A 22232-nucleotide genomic window follows, 5' to 3' on the forward strand; every position below is an offset into this window, starting at 1 on the left:
CAGATCTCAAAGGAAGGGGACAGTGTTCAACAGTCTGAACACTGGGTCAGAACACTGTGTAAACTGAAAGTTTGTAGTCTTCCATCTGAGCTATCTCTAGGATAAAACAGAGCTAAATATCTTGTCAAAGTAGCAGTAGAACTTAAGAGTATGACATAAGCTCATCACAGACATTCATCCAAGAAGTATGCAGATCCTAGACCTATTAGAAAGTCCAAAGTTAGGAAGTAGGCAGGGAAAATGAGCAAACAAAAAAAAAGAATTCCAAAAATGATCAGGACACAAAACTCAGGAGAAAATGATTCCAAAACATTTATAAACAAAGCCTTGAAAATAGAACTTATTCTAATAAGTTCAACTAGAAGAGTTTTAAAAGCTTTGAAAGTTATTTTACAAATGAAATAAAAGCATGAAATAAAATAGGAAAGTAAGTGAAAGCATGAGGAAATCAAAACTATCAATAAGCACATGAAAAAAGTGTTCTAAATCCCTCCTGATTAGAGAAATGCAAATTAAAACAACTCTGTAGTACCACCTATACCTAGCAGACTGATCAATACGGCAGCAAAGGAAAGTGATAAATGTTGGAGGGGATGTGTCAAAATTGGGACACTAATACACTGTTGGTGGAGTTGTGAATTGGTCCAACAATTCTGGAGGGCAATTTGGAACTATGTATAAAAGGCTTTAAAAGAATGCCTGCCCTTTGATCCAGCCATAGTACTTCTGGGTTTGTACCCCCAAAGAGATAATAGGGAAAAGATTAGTACAAAAATATTTATAGCCATGCTCTTTGTGGTAGCAAAACATTGGAAAATTGGGGGGGGTTGTCCATTGATTGGGGAATGGCTGAACAAATTGTGATATCTGTTGGTGATGGAATATTATTGTGCTGAAAGGAATAAAGAACTGGAGGAATTCCATGTAAACTGGAATGGCCTCTAGGAATTGATGCAGAGTGAAAGGAGTAGAACCAGAACATTGTACACAGAGGCTGATACACTGTGGCACAATCAAACATAATAGACTTTTCTACTAGCAGCAATACAATGACCCAGGACAATCTAGAGGAACTTAGGAGAAAGAATGATGTCCACATCCAGAGAAGAATTGTGGAAACAGAAATGCATTAGGAAAATATGTGATTGGTCATGTAGTATGATAGGGATATTATTGAGGTTTTGATGTTAAAAGATTGCTCTATTGCATATATGAATAGCATGGAAATAGATTTTGAACAATAATACATGTGTAACCCAGTGGAACTGCTTGTTGGATTCAGGAGGGAGTAGAAAAGAGCAGGGGGAAGAGGATCATGAATCATGTAACCATGGAAAAATATTCTAAATTTTAAAAAGGAAAAAAAGTAAGTGAAAGGTTTAGAAGAAAGATTTGGAAAGAGAATTAAAATCTTGCCAAAAGAGACATCCTGGCCAAGCAAAATCAAATCAAAGTTAATAACTATAAAACAATAACAAATAATAAGTTAAAGGACTAAAAAAATTCACATAGCAAAAACAATTGACTTAGAAAACAGATTGAAAAGAGATAATGAGATAATCACTGGACTGCCTGAAATCCCTGATTAAAAAGGGGGGACAGGATGGAAGGGAACAGACATTTAGCAACTAGTACGTGCCAGCCACTGAGCTAAGTATTTTACAGATATTATATCATTTGATCCTCACAACAACCATTGGAAGGTAGATGCTATTGTTATCTCCATTTTACAGACTAAGAAACTGAGGCAAAGTCATGCAGATATGTCTTTGAGGCCAAAATTGTACCCATGTCTTCCTAACTCCAGGCTAAGCACTTTATCCACAGCACCATTTAGCTGTCTGAACCCAGTATATAGCTGCTAAGAAATAACCAGGGCAGGAATCCCAAATCAAAGTGGAGTCTTCAGTTCTATCACTCTGAAGAAGCAAAGATTTCCATTTGGCTGATAGTATTATTGCTCAAACTCAAATCCAATCAGGAACTTGCACAGTCTGAACCAAGGGAGCAGTGGTCAGACTTTGTACACCAATTTGGGAGGATTAAAATCTGGTAGGACCCTAACTTGAGCAGAACTTCAGAGAATAACACAATACTCAATACCCCCCAAGAAATCAGCAGCAGAACCAGCCCAGACCTTTCCTCCAGAAACGCATGGAACCCAGTCCTAAAATTTCAATTTCCAAGTCAGGAAGTAGACTGGAAGAATGAACAAACAAAAAAAGAATTCAACCATAAAAGTTATTATGGTGAAAGGGATGCTCAAGACATAAACTCAGAAGAGAATGATGAGCAAAAGCTCAGAGTAAAAACAATTTGGGTACAAATTTGGCTAAATTCCTAGAGAACATTGGAAAAGAAATAAGAGCTATAGAAAAAAGAATTGGAAAGGAATTTTACAGCTTGACATAAGAGGTACAAAACTTTGTCCAAACAACAATTCTGTGAAAATTAGACTGAACCAAATAGAAACCAGTGATTTTAGTATATGATGAAAATATTAGAAGAGTTGAAAGATGAAAAAAATAGAATACCACATGCAAAAGGGTACTATAATGGGGAAAACCAGGGGAGTTAAACTAAAATATTATTTTGGGGCTCAGTGGGGTGTGAGGGAGACAGCAATGACAGAAGGCAGGACCAAACAAGGTAGGGAGACTGGGTTTAACTGCTAAGAAGATTATCTGTTAACAGAAGTGGCGGTTAGACCCTAACTGTCACCCTAACACCATCTAGACAAGGGGCCTATGGAAACTAGCAGGCAAATGGCAAGGGAGTTTACAACTATTTTAATTAAGGAAACTATGGTAAAGGATGGGAATAGGGGTTTCTACGCTTTCAGTCTAAGGGCAACCCACAGGGACAGGGGAGGGATTTATCTACACTCATCTGAGACCTAAGCCAGACAGGGCCCAGAGAATAGCAGGACTGAAGTGGGAATCCTTACAGCAGAGTCCTCACACACTCCAGCGATGTTGCAGTTCCTCCAGGACCATTAGCAGTGCTCTTTCAGGTGGTAGATTCTGGGAGCTAACCCTGCCCAAGTTAACCTGCAACTCAGGTTGGGATTAATAGTCTCTACCAAAATCTCCCACAAGTAGATGTTAGTCTTCCTTCAGGATCTCTGGAAATCTGAGGTCTCCTAGGGTCAGTTGCAACTTGTCCCAAACCATGGAGCCCATCTCAGAGAGCAAGGCCCTTCCTGCTTCCCCATTCCATTTGGAATTCTCTAGCCCTTCCTGTTAGGAGGTCTCCTAACTAATAACTAAATAATCCACTTCACAACAGTACAAAAATACATTTCATTCAGCAGGGAAATAAGAATGAAAGGGGAGAAGCAAGAATTAGAGGTAAGTTTAAATTAAGAGAAGGATTTGCAAAAAAAAAAAAAATTTACCAAAATGTTTATAACTAAATGCTTCAATAAGTTGTGGTATATAAATGTAATGGAATACTATCGAGGATTCAGAGAAAATTGGGAAATTTTACTTAGCCCAATGCTTAGCACATGGTAGGCACTTAGAGTTACAGAATTATTCCTCTTTTCCTAGTTATCCTGCTGGTGAAATTGTCCTCCATCCCTAACCCTAGTCACGATCTACCCTTTGAATGGGCTTGCCTTCTACCCCCATCCCAACTAAATATTTGAGGTTGCTACAGAGTGCATATAGGTGATTGAGAAATGATTTTGCAACATGTTTTTGAAAGGAGATGAAAAGAAGAGAACCAGAAGAGAAGGAAAAAATGGCAACTGAGGCCTAGAGCTCCTCCAGGGTTGTCTCACTCCTATTAAAGCTCCCCTTCCCGTCCTCCTATGGTCTCCCTAGTATAGTTATAGAACTTTCAGGTTTTGTATGGCAACACTTTGTATGTCTTTGGTTTACTGGATACTTTAGTTGCAGCCCATTGGGTGATACAGAAAAACTCTGTGATGTTTCTAATTCCCTTCTAACAGAAAAGAGAAACAGTTTCTGGGTTTGTGCTAAGGGTGGAGAAGCTGTTGCAGAAGGCCATGAATTGATGCCTGTAGAGCTCATTGACCACACTAGCTTGGACTCAAATGCTCAGTACATGATGTCTTAATATTAACATAACTAGTGAGTGAAAAGAACAGTCTAACTCCTTACTTACCCCAACCCCAGCTGCTCAGATGAATTCCTAGGTAGAAGAAGAATGTACAGATAAGGGAGAATATATTGAAGCAACAAAAAGTGAACTCTCAGGGTTTCAAGATGGTTCCTCCAGGGCATAGTACCTGGAAACCAAAAGAGACCAAGACGGCATGCTGGAAATTGGAACAAAGCATAGACCCAGTCTTTCCAGGGGAGCCAAAGATCAAGGCAACCTGCTATAGAAGCAGCATCAAAGCCACAAAATCTGAGTTGCATTCTGTTGCAAATATAAACTAGACAGCCACACTCATGCTGAAGGGACTAGAGAAAAGAATCCAGCTTTGGTTTGTCAGAAGTTAAACTTCACTGGATTGGCATTTGGAAACGGAGATGTTGAGCTAGGTGGCACAGTGAATAGAGTACCAGGCCTGGATTTGGGAGGATCAGGGTTCAAATTTGGTCTTAGATTCTTTCTAGCTATGTGATGGCAAGTCACTTCACCTTGTTTACCTAAGTCCTTGTCCTTCTGCCTTAGAATTGTTACTGAAACAGAAAAAGCTTTGGGGAAAAAAAAAAAAGGAAACAGAAATGGGATATAGAATAGTAGGCATCACAAGATTCAGAAAGCTTGATCCAAGCCCCAATAATTATTACTGATTTCATCCACACTCAAAGGACCCTAAGCTGTGCTATCTAGGACTGAACAGAATAGTCCAAATACAGGATGCCCTCTCATCCGTAGAAGAGTACAAATGGAGCCTCACCACTTTTTTCTGGAATAAGATTCTTTACATAGACAAGATAAATTTACTATTTACAATGATCACATCACACGTGTATGTGTATTTGGTTTATATATAAATCATATTTAATTTGTATTGGACTAGGCATGGATTTCAGTGATCTCAGATGAAATAATATTTGTAATGCTTATTCCTTTCCTTTCCCAAGGGAAGAAATGGGAATCACCAAAAAGTTAGATACTGTATCTCTGACCAGCAAACATCTCCTGAATATTATTAGTATTGATTGGGACTAACCTTACTCAACTTAATCAAAGTATTAGCAGAGTACTTACAGATAGCAAGTTCATTTTCTGGATACACTCATGATCCAAGTCTCCTGAGCAAAAGAAGCTTATTAGAAGATTAGCCACTTGTGGCTTTATCATAGAAGCATAGCACCTATCATCCCCTAGGAGAGTGGCTCCAGAGAATGTCATTTCTGAGGAAGTTGTTAGGGCCTGAGGAATGAGAAGTCTGTTTGTGGGAGAGATTCATTTCATCCAGGCTGATGTGGCCTTACCACATGAGTGGATTATAGGGTCTGTCTACAGAGAAGTGTTCATAATAACACTTAGAATACCAGAGAAGTTTGGGGAGATTTCCTTTTCTGAGATGGAGGACCTTCAAAACTGTCTGAAAGAACTGCAGCCATCATGGAAGTCCTGCCCTCTCTAATCTGTCTTCCATAACATTGACAAAGTTATATTTTTTAAAGCAGATGACTGACCATACCACTTCAATAGTCTCCAGTGGCATGTTTTTACCTTTAGGATTAAACATGAACTCCTCTGTTTGGAAAGAAAGAAAAAGGAAGAAAGAAAGGAGGAAAGGAAGAAAAGAATTAGAAAGAGAGAGAGAAAGAGAAAAAGAAAGAGAAAGAGAAACACTTTTATCACATATAGTCAGACAAAAATGTATTCCCACATCTGATCATGTCAAAAAATGTATTATTTTGCATATCTGTTAGAAAGTAGGAAGAAGTCTTTTAGAATCAAGGTTGATCCTTTAATAAATGTTTCTAAGTCTTTCAAAGTTTTTACAGTATTAACATAATATAAATTATTTTTCAGGTTTTGCTTACCCACTCTGCATTAATTCATGAGTCTTTTTTTTGTCTCTTTGAAACTCTTTCCCCTCATTTTTTATATCACAGCAGAATTTTATATATGTCGGTTTGTTCACTCATTCTTCAAAATAGTCAGACTATCCTTGCAACGCCCCCACACACAAACACTCTTATTTCTGAACTCTCAGCTTCCTTCAAAACTCAGTTCAAGTGCCATATAAATGAAACTTTTTCTGATTCCCCCCCAGCTGCTAATGTCCCCACTCCCATTATCTTATGTTTATTTTGTATTTTAGATTCCCATTCACATCTGAGATCTCCAGAATGACTAGCACAAGAGGAAGATTCTTTTTGGTCCCATAGCCATTTAGTATGATAGTTCATAAGCCCACATTGATGTGTACTTTTCCCCTAAAAGCAAGAGGAAGCAATTAGTTTAAAGCAAAAGTATTTAATGAATTAGCATGGTGAGATTTGCAATAGAACATTACCTCCAGTAACAAAGGCAACATCCCACAAATATATGTACCATTAGGGGTAAGAATAATCAGATATAGGTATCATGTATGAACATGTTGGGTTTACATGGGGAAGGGCAACTCATCACTCCAAATATTATAATGCTGCGAGTCTCAGTTGGCATGGCAGCATCTTTTCATAGCTCATTATTTTCTGAGTGTATGGAGGTTCTGACTTGCTGTGTCTAGAGTGGTTAGGCTTTTTTTTTTTTTTTTTTAACCCTTTCCTTCTATCTTAGTATCAATTCTAAGACAGAAGAGTGGCAAGGCAATCAGGGTTAAATGACTTGCAGTGAGGAAGTGTTTGAGACCAGATATTGTGGAGATCTCTTTATCATCTCTGATAAGGACAGTTTAGTTGATAAGGAAATAAGGACAGAACAAGGGAAATGTCTTTTACATCATACTTCCAGCTCTGGCTCCAGGAGCATGGAGTTTATTATATATATTTCAAGACTCATTTCACACAAAAGAACCCCCCCTCCCCCCGAAACTTTGCAGATGTGCAGAAGTTACAAATTATGTCACATCAAAACACAAAACATTGGCTTCAGAATAGACCAAGGTCAAGGCTGAATTTTGACTAGGTTCTTATCAGAAAGCCAAGTTGGGGAGTATCTTGGCCTTAGCTATAACAGGCAGCAGCATTCCTTGCTGTGTTAACAGTGTTAACCCTTTAAATTCAGGCTTGATAGGAACTTAAAGCTTTTCAGTAAGGACATAATACTTTTCAAGAAGAAATCACAAGGATCACAAAAGGGGTCAAAAGAGGAGTTTCAGATTTTTATCTATTCTCTTATTGGCTTCCCAAAAGATATGAACCCAAGTTCTCCTGTCTCCAGGCTTGGCACTCTATAATTACCCTTATGTTAAAAAGTATGTCTTTCTTGGTCCTTACATCTAATGGGGGTGGGGGGCGGATCTTACATTTGGCAAGTCATTCTTATGCAATCCCATATCCTTTCTGGCTTAGGTGGAAAAGTCAGCAGTAAAGCCTAAGTACTAAAATATCGCACAAAGCAGTTAGGTTTTGTTAATATCATCATCATCAAACATTTATATAGCACTCATGTGCCAAGCACCCTGCAAAGTACTTTACAATTACTATCTCATTTGATCCTTATAATCATCCTGTTAGGGAGGTGTTATTATTCCCATTTTACAAATAAGGAAACTGAGTAAAATAGAAGTTAAGTGGTTTGCTCAGGGTAACATAGCTAGTACTGTTTGAGGCTGGATTTCAACTCTGGTCTTTTTGAGTGGAGGGAAATACTCTATTAACTGCTCCCTTTGATCTTTGTTGTTGGAAAATTTGCAAAATAAAGACAGGAATGTGGACTAGGTAGGTAGAGATCATTAACTGAACCTCCCATCTTTAATCTTGGCTCAAATTCTTACTACTGGTAGTATCTCAGTTTGTAGATATGCCTTTGTTTAACACAGCAGTACATAGAAACACACCACATGCAACACATTTGTAATCACACACAAAGCAATGACAATTGCCATTAGTAAGAAAATTTTAAAAGAGGAAAAAATTTGTAATCAGCAAATTATGAGTATGTCTGTCTGTCTGTGGACAAACAACATAAAAGACTTATATTGACAAATAACAGCCAGCCACATCATATGGTGCACACTCAGACATTTAATAAATGGCATTTATGCTAAAACTGCATGCTGCTAGTAATGAATATACTATGTACAGCATATGAGACAGTATATCATATATTAAACTAAGGGCACAGACCTCAAAACACATGGCAATTACATTTAGTCACCAAGTACTTAGAGAGATCGCATACAGAATCAAGCATTGTGCAGCATAATAGTAGTAGGATATGCATGATATTGTACAAAAGCATACATAGCAATAGTATTTAATAAAGTGAGACATATCATATGCAATCACACAAAAAGGACATATTATTTACCCTATGATAATTAGCATAATTTGGCATTGAGGGTAATGACTTTTCCCTTTTTCCTAAAGGTGTTTTGTTCCAGGAACTTCTTTCAACAGCAACAGCAACAACAACAACAAAAACAACCCCCAGGATAATTTAATATTTAATATGCAGCAACATAATGTTACTTTAGATTGGATCCCTTTCCTTCCCACTTTAAAAAAGTATTTTCATTGATAATCTTTATGGTTTGTTCTGACATTTCCCCAAATGATTAAAAAGTTTTTTTGTTTTATTTTGTTTTGATTTCATCTCCAGTGTTTTGGTATTTAATTTTTTGATATTTTGTTTTTTGTCTTTTCTATAGGTCATCCCCTCACTGATGAAGACATATTCTGAAATAATAAGGAAATTAGGAAAATCATAAATGAAAAGCACTCGTTTCAAAGTTAATTATTTCATTAAGTGTGTTAAAGTCACACAATCATGTTTGGATTGGCTGAATAAATTTGGCCACACCTCAGAGATTATCTAAATTATCAAGAAGATTAGAAGGAATGGATAATACAGAAATTTGAGCTCACTTTCCCTTGGGTTCTATATGTCCTTGGGGGAGAGTGTTCAGGAAGAAGGGGATTTTGGACTAACTTCTTATTGTACCACCTTAATAAATGTCATTTCCTAAAAGCTACTTAAAGACAATTGATTCTTAATTGATAATCTGCTTAGCAGTGTAGGCTAGAGAACACTTCTGGCTCCTTAGAACCTGGAACCTGGAACCTGCAGGAGGTATGACTAATCTCTGGGAACATGACTCATCAGTGGGAGAATATTTGGGATAAGGATGCCTCAGAGTATACATGTTACACCCAGTTGTTGTTCATCTTTTGTTTTTGAAGAGAATCAATGACCTCATGGGGTGATGTCTTGACTTGTACATGAATTGGATTTAAGTAAGGCAGAAGTACACAAAGTCATCATCAAAAAGAACCACTCTCTTGGGTCTACTCAGCATAGTAGCAGTCCTTCTTCCTCCACAGACCTCTGATGCCCCAGCAAACATATTGAAAGGACCCACAGTTGAGATTTATCTTGGCACCACTTACTCCTGTGTAGGAGTCTTTCAACTTGGAAAAGTGGAGATCATTGCTAATGACCAAGGAAACAGGATCTTGGTACGTTGCCTTCACTGACACAGAGAGCATTTAATTAATGATGCTGCAAAGAATCAAGTTGCAATGAACCCCACCAACACAGTCTTTAATGCCAAACATCTGATTGGTTGCAGATTTGATTATGTAGTTGTACAGTCAGACATGAAGCATTGGCCTTTCATGGTGGTGAATGATGCAGGCAGGACTAAGGTCCAAGTGGAGTACGAAAAGGAGACCAAAAGTTCCTATCCAGAAGTATCATCTATGGTCTTGACCAAGATGAAAGAAATTGCTGAAGCTTACCTTGGAAAAACTGTCACAATTGCTGTTGTCATAGTACCAGCTTACTTCAACAATTCCCAACAACAGGCTACCAAAGATGATGGAAACATTGCTGGTCTCAATGTGCTCCGAATTATCAACAAGCCAACTGCTGATGCTATTGCTTATGGCTTGGAAAAAAAAAGTTGGTGGCACCTTGGATGTCTCCTTCCTTACCACTGAAGATGGCATCTTTGAAGTCAAGTCCATTTTAAATGTGCAAAGTGAACCCTCTCTTCCAGTACATAGGCCAGTATTGAGACCGATTCCCTTTATGAAGATATCGATTTCTATACCTCTATCATCCAGGCCCATTTTGAAGAGCTGAACTCTGACCTCTTCTGTGGCACACTGGACCCCATGGAAAAGGCCCTCAGAGATGCCAAGCTAGATAAATCACAGATTCATGACATTGTCTTGGTGAGTGGTTCCACTCAAATCCCCAAAATCCAGAAGCTTCTGCAAGACTTCTTCAACAGCAAGGAACTCAACAAGAGTATCAATCCTGATGAGGCTATTGCCTATGGTGCTGTCCAGGACTTGCTGCTGCTAGATGTCTCTCCTCTTTCCCTTGGAATTAAAACTGCTGGGGGAATCATGACAGTTCTGATCAAACACAATACCACCATTCCCACCAAGCAGACTTAGACCGTTACCACCTACTCTGACAATCAGTCTGGTGTGCTTATTCAGGTTTATGAAAGTGAGAGAGCAATGACAAAGGATAACAACCTGTTTGGCAAGTTTGAGCTCACTGGAATCCCCTCTACTCTGAGGGGCATCCCTCAGATTGAAGTTACATTTTACATTGGTGCTAATGGCATCCTCAATGTCTATGCTGTGGATAAGGGCACAGGAAAGGAGAACAAGATCACCATCATCAATGACAAAGGTTATCTGAGCAAAGAAGGCATTGAGCGCATGGCCCAGGAGGCTGAGAAGTACAAGGCTGAAGATGAGAAGCAGAGAGACAAGGTGTCTTCCAAGAATTCTCTTGAGTCTTATGCTTTCAACATAAAAGCAACTGTTGAGGATGAGAAACTGCAAGACAAAATTGGTGATGAAGAAAACAGAAGATCTTTGACAAATGCAATGAAATAATCAACTGACTGGATAAGAACCAGACTACTGAAAAGGAAGAATTTGAGCAGCAGCAGAAAAAATTGGAAAAAATCTGCAACCTCATTATCATCGAGCTGTACCAGCATGCAGGGGGATGCCAACAGACATGCCTGGTGGGTTTCCAGGAGGTGGTCAGGAGGAATAGGGTGTCCTGTGCTTCTTGGGCTACAGGCAGTTTTGCAGTGTATTTCCTAGCAAGAGCATAAACCAATGCTATATGTAGTATATACTTAATGTTTGTGAAAGTCCCCCAAGTCAGTCTGAAAATCTCTGAAAGCTTTGAGACAGAGTTGGTTCCCTCTGTTCTTTTCTGGACTTAATATTTCTGGATTCTTTGGTGGTCACTGCAATCTGTTTCTTCACATAGTTAATGAGGCCAGCCTGTCAGGACTCTAATGCATATCTGGGGCCATCTCATTAGTGGACAGATGGATCAGTAGTGTAAACTCTTATCATGTGGAAAAGGGTATTAGACTTATTCTCTTTGCCCCCAGAGAGCAAAACCAGGACCAGTGGGTGGAAGTTGAAAAGTGGGGCATTGAAGTTTTTCAGTTTCCTAACTGTTCAAAGGCAGAGGAGGCACCTTAGGGAGCTGTGTGTGTTCTTCTGAAGATATCATTAGGCAAAAGCAGAATAGCCCCTTCTCAGGAGGCATAAGAAACAATACAAGGGACAACTTTTTGGTCCAATGTGGTCAATGGCTAGGAAAGAATCCTGCTCTTTGGAGTTCAGCCTGTGCCTCTATGGCATGGCCGATGACACTGACCCCTGACTTCTCAAATCCCTAAGAGGAAGGAGGTGGGAAGCAACAGGCAGGGAGGGGTGGTATGCTCTTGGAGAGGGCATAAATACTAGTGGGGAATGTAATGATGAAATTGAGCTACTCTAGGTAGCACTACACTGTGGAGAGAGGACCATGGGGCTAGGAGAAAATGGACTGGGCAATGGAGAGATAAAAACTGATAGAGATACCTTTCCATATCTCAGCCTTGGAGTAAAGTAGAACAAGACAAGATCTAGACAGAAAGGTATCACCAAGATCATCCTTACCCACTGTAAGAACTCTCCTGATCTAAGTAGATCAGGCCCTACCATCAGAGAAGCTCTTGGTTTTGTGGGGATTCAGGACAATAAATGACTTAAGGATACTCACAAATAGAAATGAGTGGGAATTTTAGTAATTTTACACCTCACATTAAAGTCCAGGGACTTTCTGAAGGTCCATGCCATGTTTTCACTCTATTCCCCACTCCTGTCCCCATAAGAATGGAGATAGAGGGCTCTTTTCCCTGGCTATGTCTTGTAAGACCTCAGTCTTTCTATCTTTTTTTCTAGTTTTCATTCCTCAGAGAAAGGCAAAGTTAGACTCAGCTGGGTGGAGTGGTTGGGTAAGGCAGAATAAGGAGGGTGGGAAGAGAGAGACTTGCTCTGGGCCAGTACTTTGATGCTCAGAGAAGCTTCTAGTGACAATATGGGAGGAGAAGGGAAAGTCATTTTTCTGGTCCTCAGCAGAGGAAACTTCAGATGGGGGAGAACTCTGGTGAAGCTGAGAGAAGCTGGAGGCTTGACAGTGACTCCTTCATGGCCTCTCGGGTACATTATAATGGAGAAAAATGAAGGAAGGAAGAAAATTGCAGGTAGTTCTTTTTGGAGAGAGAGGGGAGGAATGAAGATGGGCTAATAATTGGCAAGGACTCTGGCTAGGCTGGGTTAGTGACCCTATTAGATGTCTACTCTCATAGCTGGAAAAGAGATGTAAATCTTTTCTCCAATACTGGGGGCTGAACAACCTCTGATCCAGGTGGGCAGCTTCCCCAAGTCCCTCTCTCTAGAGGTATTTCCCTGGGAAAAGCCTGCAACCATATGTGTCCTGGCTGGAAATTAGAAGTTTTCTCTCCCAAGCTCTTATAGGTACAGATCGTGGAGTAATGCTCTCCACAAATGAGTAGAATCTACAAATGCCCAGGCCTTAGTTCCAAGTTGCATTCTTTCCCTGGGCTGAAACTTTTTGCAACCCCTTGCAAAATCAGTCAAGGAAAGCTTGAAATATGTAATCAGCATAAACAAAAACATTAGCATTTTAAAATAAGGGTGATTTTCCTGGCATTCAAGGTAGCCAACTTTTGGTACCACTGAAGCTAAATAAAACAAATGTACATTAGTAGTACATGCATTAGGTATTTCAATATAAGGAACAACACCTGATAGGATACTGCCTGTTATATTCAAGACATATTTTAAATATGCAGTATTTGAAAGTAAATGCACATCCATGTTATCCAGCAATCAATCATCAACAACAAAACACAAGGTTAATTATGATGCAAAGCTAGCTAACTGTAACAATTGCACAATCAATAGGTTTATATTTAAAAAACAGAACTTAAGTATAAGCATTAACACAAATGCAAAAAAGCAAAAACTGCTATATATAAATAAACATGAATAAAAATGAATATAAATAAATAAATAGAAATAAAAATGAAAAAAATGCTATATATATAAACATGAATAAAAATGAATATAATAAAATAAAAAACAAGATTAAACAGTAAGATAAAAATATCAATATTGATAATAAAACAATATAATAAAAATAACCAAACATGGCAATTGACACATTCAGCAACATACACCTGCAATTACACATTAGGCATATTTCACACAGACAGTCTCTAGTACTAATTATTGCTTAGATACATATGTAACTGTATCTTCAGGCTTACCTGTAACATTATAATTAGCTTAGTGACTGGATTGGTTTGATGAGTCTAGTTCCTTGACTGATCTCTCTGCTTCTAAATCCAAGCTTGGAGTTGGCATGAGCTGACCATCAGGTTCAAAACAGACTTTAAAAAAATCTATATCTGGACTGGCAGCAAGGACATGCTCATGTTCCATGTATTTAATCTGTATTCCAGGAGCACTTTAGCAGTTCTGGACAGTAAAAGGGTTGCCTCTGGAGTCAATTCCCTTCCCCTGTAAACAGTTCCCTTCATAGGAAGTATCCATATTTGGGTCAGAAAGTCTTTATACACTCATGGACAGTCTCTTTTTTTCTCAGTCTTCCAAAGAGACCATCAGTTCTCTGCACCTGCTTCTTAAAAAGTCCAGCTAGTGCTCCTGTGGGCAATATGTGGTTGTAGTGAATAGTTTTGAGGTAGCTCCCTTCATTCACTGGAGTTATTTTATAAACAGACAAGTTGCTCAGACTTTTAGAAAATTTTATGGGCTAGCTCTCCATCAGTCAGTTAATTTATGATTCTCTTGAAAATTAAGATTTCTCAAGAGAACTCTGTCTCCTTGTTTGAAGGTCTTGAAATCATACTTTCCTTTTGAAAGCATACCATGTCTTCTGTTTCTGTCATGGATCTTCTGAGGAAAAGCTGAGGCTAGTTGGTAGGGATCTTTCAGCTCATACTGAGAGATGTACTAAATAAGTAATTTTATTACTTTCTTCACTTGAAGCACTAAAACACAAGTTAATAGATAGTAGTTTTGATCCAAATCTGGTACAAAGCCTGTGGCACAATTTCTGGTGGAATTGTTGCATTAACTAAAAATGACATAATGTTGATGCCTCTGAAAAAAAATTTTTTTTCAGTTCTCAAAGTCCCCAATGTGTATAACAATATGCAGTTAAAATGTTCAGGATTGGGTCTCCTTGTGGATAGACAGCAGTACTCTTAGACTTTTTTATATTTGTCAAGGACAACATTTCCTTAAGTAGATTGCTCTTAAAGTCTCTGTCTTGGTGTGAGGGGATCCTGGCAGAGAATTCAAACACTTGAAAAGTCAAATCAAGTCAACTATATCTTACTAAGCACCTTCTATAAACTAAGCACTGTGCTAAACACTGAGGATACAAAGGTTAAAAACAAACCTAGGGGCTGCTTGGTAGCTCAGTGGATTGAGAGTCAGGTCTAGAGACAGGAGGTCCTAGGTTCAAATCTGACCTCAGACACTTCCCAGCTGTGCGACCCTGGGCAAGTCACTTGATCCCCATTGCCCACCCTTACCACTCTTCCACCTAGGAGCCAATACCCAGAAGTTAAGGGTTTAAAAAAAAAACCTAGCTCTCAGGGAGCTCATAGACTAATGAGTGAGACCATATATCCAAAGTTATCATGTAAGACATTTATGCCTATTGGATATTTTCCATAGTCAACAAAAAGTCAGTCAATAAGCATTTGTTAAACGCTTACTATGCATGAGACACTCTATTATTACATACTGGTAATGTAAATCCAAACAGAAAGACAGTCCCTGACTTGAGAGAACACATAAAAAGAATCTGAATAGGGGATGGGTATAGGGCTGGGGATGATGGTGAATTCCACAGCTGGAGTGAAGTTCCAGGATGAAGAGGTTTCCAGGGAATAACATATAATGTCTAGAGTATAGCCTGGAGAGGAATGAACAGACAGCTGGGTAGCACCAGCTGCTTCTTGGGTTCCATGTGGGGGATCAGTCACTGCAATATAGTACTCCATTGCACAGCTTCAACTTCTGCCATGGCTCCAACAGTAAGTTGCCTTCAGCTGTCAGTAACTTAAGATGTGATGGATCATTATCATACTTTTTAGCTTCTACCTCTTTTATTATTGTATCATTACATCTATCATCTGTTCTTGCTGCCAGTCATCCAAAAACTACTGTGTTAAGGAAGATTGATTAAGTCAAGGTTTACAAGCATGTTGTCTGGTGAAAGTCTCAAGCTTTTAGCCATGCTTTTCCTGACATAGCTGCTATCTCACCTTCTGGTCTCATCATAACCCTACCATTCTGTGACATTCTGAACAAAGCATCTGCATCCACAATAGTCTTACCAGTTCTCTACTGTGTGCTGAAATAATTGATCAATGCTGCCATCCATCTCTGGTAAGCAGCTTCCAATCTGGCAGTCATCAAGATATGTTGGTGGGTTATTATGACTACACCCTTGGAGTTTTGTTCCTTCTACATAGTCTTAGAACTTTTCAGTGTGGCCCAATTCAAAGCCCAAAACTCAAGCTTATGGACAGGGCTAACAAAACTCATGATCAGAACAGAAATTGTTCTCTAGAACAAAAGCTGGCACACTTAACAGTTTGCCACCCAGAGAAGGTTCAGAGGTTCAGGAATTATTGTCATTGCCTTCATGAGTCCCATTCCCACCTAGCAACCCTTAAAGCTGGAAGAGGCCTCCCAAGGGGAATATAAGAGTTGCACATTCCAGCTCAGGTGCATCCTGTGCCCTTTTCTAGGACCAAGCCTGCCAGGCAGCACACAATCCACTTGCATAAAGGTTTATGCCGGCCCCCTTGGAGCCAGAGTTGGCTCCGGTCGAAGGCTCCTGAAAGATAAGATAGGTGGAGATCATAGAATGCTCTGGGCCTGTTTCTATTCTAAATCAAGGATGCATTCCAGAGTCAGCTGTGATCAAACAGAAAATTCAGAGCTTTGTGAGAAAGCAAAGCCAAAGTGTTGGTGTGAGAATGGCCAGATCCTTTAATTGCTCAGAATCTTAAATTTATCCATACAATGAAGATGATAATACTTGCACTTCTTACCTCAAAGGATTATCAGTCTTATATAAATATGAGTTATTACTGTTGTTGAGTTATTACTGTTATTATCCTGGCCTAGGTTGGACTCTGAGAGGAGTAAGGCCCTAGAGTGGGATACCTTGAAGGAACCCTGTGCATCACCTTGCAAACAAGCTCAATTTGTTGGAAACTTGTGCAATGCCATAGAGCCAGAAAGCCAAGGGAACTCTTTACATTTTGTTCAAGAAAAAAAATAGGCTGTGCCCTGCCTCACCCCACCAAGAATAACATCTCAAGTTGGAAAGGAGCTCAGAGGGCATATAGTGCGACTCCTAAATAAGTAGGAATATCAACAGTGGTGTGCCCCAACCTGGGGAACTCATTAATCTGTAAAGCAGCCCTTTCTATTTTTGGATTTTCTTCATCTTTACAGAAAATTTGAAATCTACATGTCTTTATTTCCTTTCTAGTGCTCCTAGTTCTGCCCTCTGGCTAAGCAAAACAAAGACTAATCCCTCTTTCAGATGATAGTCCTACAAATACTGGAAGATGAATTTCATGTACTCTCCAGTATTTTATGGTCTCCAAGTTACACATCTCAAGTTCCTTCATGTGATTCTTGTATGATTCACTTCCATTCCCTTCACAGTCCTGGTAAACTCTACTCTTCAATTTTTTCAGTGTTCTTCCTAAAAGATGGTTCTTAGAATTGCACACAGTGATTGGACAAGAGCAGAATACAACGGAATTATTGTTTCCTCAGCATGGATATTATACTTCTATCAATGGAGTTGAAGATATCTTCAGTTTTTACAGCAATAATGATTTTGATATATTGTGGTTGGTTTTTTTTTGTTTGTTTGTTTGAATGTGATTTCATTGGTGTAGGGAACTTCTGGTGTGGAAATTCCCTATCTCAATGTAGATTGATACCTTCTTTGTAACTTGGAATAGTAAGAGGCTAAATTATTTGAGCAAGGTCATATAGCTGTCATTTGCTAGAAGTGGGACTTGAATTCAGGTTTTCCTGATTCAGAGGCTACCTCTCATATTTATATACAACACATAGTATAAACAAAAAGAAGTTATATCACAGTACAGTACAGTGTTGGACTTGGGAATCAGGAAAACCTGAGTTCAAATGCTGCCTCAGACACTTAGCATTTACATTACTAAGCAAGTCATTTATCTCCTCTTTGCCTCAGTTGTCTTTTTTGTAAAATGGGTATAATGGCCCCCTACCTTAGAAGTTTTTATGAGGATCAAATGAGAATGTATATAAGGCATTTTGCAAAGTTTAAAGTACCATATGAATATTAGCTATGATTATGGCTTACAATGCATTTTTTCACCATGTCCAAGATGTGGTAGGGAAAGTATTATCTCCATTTTTCAGATAAGAAAACTAAGGTGGAGAGACCAAGCAATTGTATCCTAAGATCCTTGAGCTAGTGTAAGAGGCAGGATTAAAACCCACGTCTTTTTACTTCAATCTAGTGTTTTCTCTTATATATTTTATTTATTTTGATTATTTAAACTATAGTTCAAAGCTCATTTGCATGAGAATCTCCTTATTGGTGGAGATTGATATTCAGTGTCTCATACTTGTATGAGGGGTGGAGTTGGTAAGAAGCCATATCTTTCTAGTCTCTTTAGGTCCTTAAAGGAAAAGACTGGGAGGGTGACATGTAGAGGCACTGGAACCCTAATAACGTCTTTATCTTTGGCTTATGAGAGACTTTGGGAAATTTCCCTTTGGATGAGATCTGGTACTTTGATGCTTGAGTGTCAAGTGGGAGAGCTCATATGGCTGCCTCCATTCACTTTCTATTTTTCAGAAATATTTATTTACCTTCTATGTCTTTTATTTGCCATTAGTTTGGATAAATGAGTTTATTTGCCATCTGTGTTCATTGTAGAACTGACATTTGTTGGGAATTTGTCAAGCCTTGTATAGATAGGTGGTGGGAATGGAGGCATTTCTCCATTACAGGATTGAGATGAGGAACTCAGGTTGAACCTAAAAATTATTTCCTCATGCTAAAGATATTTAATGGAGGGTAAGATATAATTCTAGCCCTTTCTCTAAAAATCAGACCTTTTCACTAAAATCAGAGTAGCCAGCTTTTGTCTGTTGAGGAACTTCCTGCTTCCCCTCATGGTAGGCATCGATCTCCCTTGGAAAAGACTTTAGATATCTATTCCTGCCTCCTTGTGAGCCATGTTCCAGGCACACCCATGTGGACACACATAATCTACATGAGCAACACAAAACGAGGGGGTGCCTTTGCCCCCTTACAATTACTGCAGTTGAATCATTAAACTTATAGTACATTAAAATCTTAGGGTTTTTTTTCTCCATGAGCTCTATTATAGTCCATTTTTTCCATGGACTGTATGTAGTTTATTCACATCTCCATCAAAAATAGTGATGGAATGGGGAGGGATTAAGAGTGGAATTATAAGAAGAGTTATGTTTCCAGACCAAGACTGACCCAAGAAAAGCCCAGTATGTTTGATATATCTGTCTTAAGACAATCTTTCTTTCCTGCTGGGCCTGGAAATCGATAGACCTGTCTGTCCCTCATTTTCTAAGGTGTTGGCAACTACTTTGAATAAAGATAGCTGAAGAGCACTTCTCAAAGCATTGAAATCTGAGTAATTTAACTCCTGCTAAGGAAACGGCATACCTGTTAGGGAGTAAACAAAGGAGTTAAAACAGGAAAGACACAAAGTAGGTTGATTTAGGGTTAAAAGCTTAAGGAGGAAGTATTTAGACTGCTGGGAATCATGAACAATTTCACCACTGTTCAAGTATGGGAGAGAACATGCCTTACAACCATAGTCTGAGAAGGCTGTAAACTCCAAGAAAAGGGAAGGGTGTAAGCTGAAGATTAATTCAAAGGAGAAGGCAGCTACTGAATCCTCCCAAAACCCACCTGTCCAATTAAAGTGTGTGAGGACCTGTTTCCACTCATCTGCCTCTCCTGAGAAAGCAAAAGATACAGCCTGGCTTAGACTTCACCTGTAGGAAATGGCTCAAAGTTGATGTTTCTCCTTCCTTGAAGAATAGAACCCAGGGCTGCTTCTTTAATATTTTTTCTTAGTCTCAAATCATATCCATTTCCAACCCCAAGTTAGGTAAGAAAGAAAGGGAAGACTCTTGTCAGGAAGTATGGAGGTCCTAGAGCTGCTTGGAAAACTCTTTGCCTCTGTTACTTTCTATCCCCAACCCCATTCCTGAGTCATTCAATAGATGGGAAAACAGGAAGCAGAGGAACTGCATTCTAGCCTAACTGGAATTTGTTAGTGTGGGGGGAGGGAGTCTGCTTAAACACATCTCAGAGTTCAGGATCTGGCTATAGCATTGAGGAAGATGGTACACAAGAGGGAGAATTGTTTATGCCGTTAATTGTTTTATTCCAAATTAAATGGTATTGACATTAAGTTCTTCAGGGATCATTTAGCTTCAGGGACAGGGACCGCATATTACTTCTTTATTAAGTAGGCCAAGTCTGAGGAAGGCAGGATTGGCACACAGGATACTAGAAGAAATTGAAGATATAAAGATAGGTCCCACTGAATACATAATAGCAACTTAGTAATTGCTAAACAAGGGAACATAGTTTCTCCTCTTCTTTTTAGTGTTTCTTGACCAAAGTTCCTGAATTATCAGAAGAACCAGAATCTTCCAGGATTTTGAGGTATTTCTACCCCACACCAACCTGTGTGGCACAGCATCATAAAAATAGGGGCATAGACAGTTGGGGGGGGACTTCAAGGGGAGTACACCCTAAATCCACAAGACATGACCAAGTCCACTGGAGTTTATGATCCTTTATTAGCAAAGGTCCAAAGTAGAACAGGGCCTTTGCTCATTACAATACCTTTTCTATAATAGAAGCACAACAGTTAAGACTGGAGGCATGTAATTGATAACCATGATTATTTCTAGGACTTTATGATTTATAATGCATTTTGTTCATAATAGTCCTTAGCTGCATGTAGAACAATTACTATTAACCTAATTTTTTATAGATGGGGACTTGAGCCTTAAGAGATGAAATGATTTTCCCAGTTGTATAATGTTGAATTTGAGACTCCATACATCCATATTTCCTGACTCCGACTCTGAGTTCTTACTATTATGACAGGATCCAGCAGTCTTGGACCTCAATGAATCATATCAACTTCTTTGAGCTCCCTCTTAAAACTGACTTCTGCCTTTTGCTCAAGAGCTTATTACTAATTTCTAAAGTTCATTATTTTCTGAACCTCAACTCATGGTCATGAGACCACAACAGCCTTTCTAAACAGGGGTCTTCCTTGATGATGTGTAGTTGATGGCATCTCTAGCCCAGTTAAGTTTATGATCCAAAGACAGCACTGGTTTCCCCTGTCTTGGAGTCTGTGGTGGTCTTTCAAGCACCACGGATAGTTTTTCTACCAGGGAGTTTGGAGTTTTTGAGAGGGAGATGCAGGGAGAGAGGAAGAGTGAGGGAGTGAGAATAAGGAAGCACTTAACCAGGTCCTGTTTCTCTGTTTCCTTTCACCATTTATGATATTAAGAATCTAGGAACCTTCAGGAGACTGAGTTTGGACCATTTGGTTTCTTTTCCATTTGCTCAGTCATCGGCTGAAGCTTAGCTCTGGGTTCTGAACACAAGGCCAATTTTTTCTATTCCTGGCAGAACCTCACTCCGAGCCACTATCAAGGTTCACTAGGATTGGACTTTGTATTCATATTTAAAGGCTAGAGTTCTTTCTGGGCCAACTGACAGGTTCTCTGCATTGCTCAACTGTTTCCACTTATTTCACAAGCATGGTGTACCTATTGCCCGACTTTCCCTGGGTTTCCAGGGCTGCTTTCTCTTAGGATCTCAGAGATGGGATTTTTAAGATCCACTTCAAACTCCTTAATAAATAATAGGCTTAGACAAGGGAAGGACTTTGCTTAGTCAGATATTTAGTCTTAGCCTAGACTAGACTCCGGGTCTCCTATAAGTCCCATGTCCTCCTACAGAAGGATTCTATTCTAAGCTGTCAATTGAATCTCTCCAATGATGGAAAAAGCCCATTCATTTTTTTTTTAATCTTTTTTTTTTTTTTAACCCTTGTACTTCGGTGTATTGTCTCATAGGTGGAAGATTGGTAAGGGTGGGCAATGGGGGTCAAGTGACTTGCCCAGGGTCACACAGGTGGGAAGTGGCTGAGGCCGGGTTTGAACCTAGGACCTCCTGTCTCTAGGCCTGACTCTCACTCCACTGAGCTACCCAGCTGCCCCCCATTCATTTTTATAGCTATTCAGAATCTTGTTCTCTGCAACTCGCTGTTCTCTCCCCAAATGGCTCCCTTTGGTATAACAGTCATACAATATTGGGAAGCCAGCATAACACGTACCCCCCCAAGTCTTCTCTTCTTTTTTCTAAATGCCTTCATATCCTTATATAGCTAGACTTCTGGAATTGGTCTAACTTGTTAAAGGTGAAGTTGGGGCCACCTAGTGGTCACTGGGCAAAGCTGTGAGAACACATGCAGCTCTTCCAAGTTAGTAACCAGAGCCTACTTATGTTTAAAGAAGCTGTCTAATGCCAGGGCAGCATCATAGCAAAGGTAGCCAGGTGGGACCTACTGCTTTTTTTTTGATCTGGCAAGGAGTCTGAATCCAACAGTCCATTATGACAGGTGAGGGCATCCTGGAATGCAGGCAGAGTTGAGT

General features: G+C 39.3%; 1 pseudogene; it reads left to right on the forward strand.

Moving 5' to 3' along the window:
• The window catches only part of LOC123233939, a 22609-nt pseudogene extending 11386 nt beyond the window's left edge, over positions 1-11223 (forward strand).
• The last annotated feature ends 11009 nt before the right edge of the window (positions 11224-22232 follow it).

Source organism: Gracilinanus agilis, chromosome 2, assembly GCF_016433145.1.
Source record: "Gracilinanus agilis isolate LMUSP501 chromosome 2, AgileGrace, whole genome shotgun sequence".
In the NCBI taxonomy this organism is placed as follows: Eukaryota; Metazoa; Chordata; class Mammalia; order Didelphimorphia; family Didelphidae; genus Gracilinanus; species Gracilinanus agilis.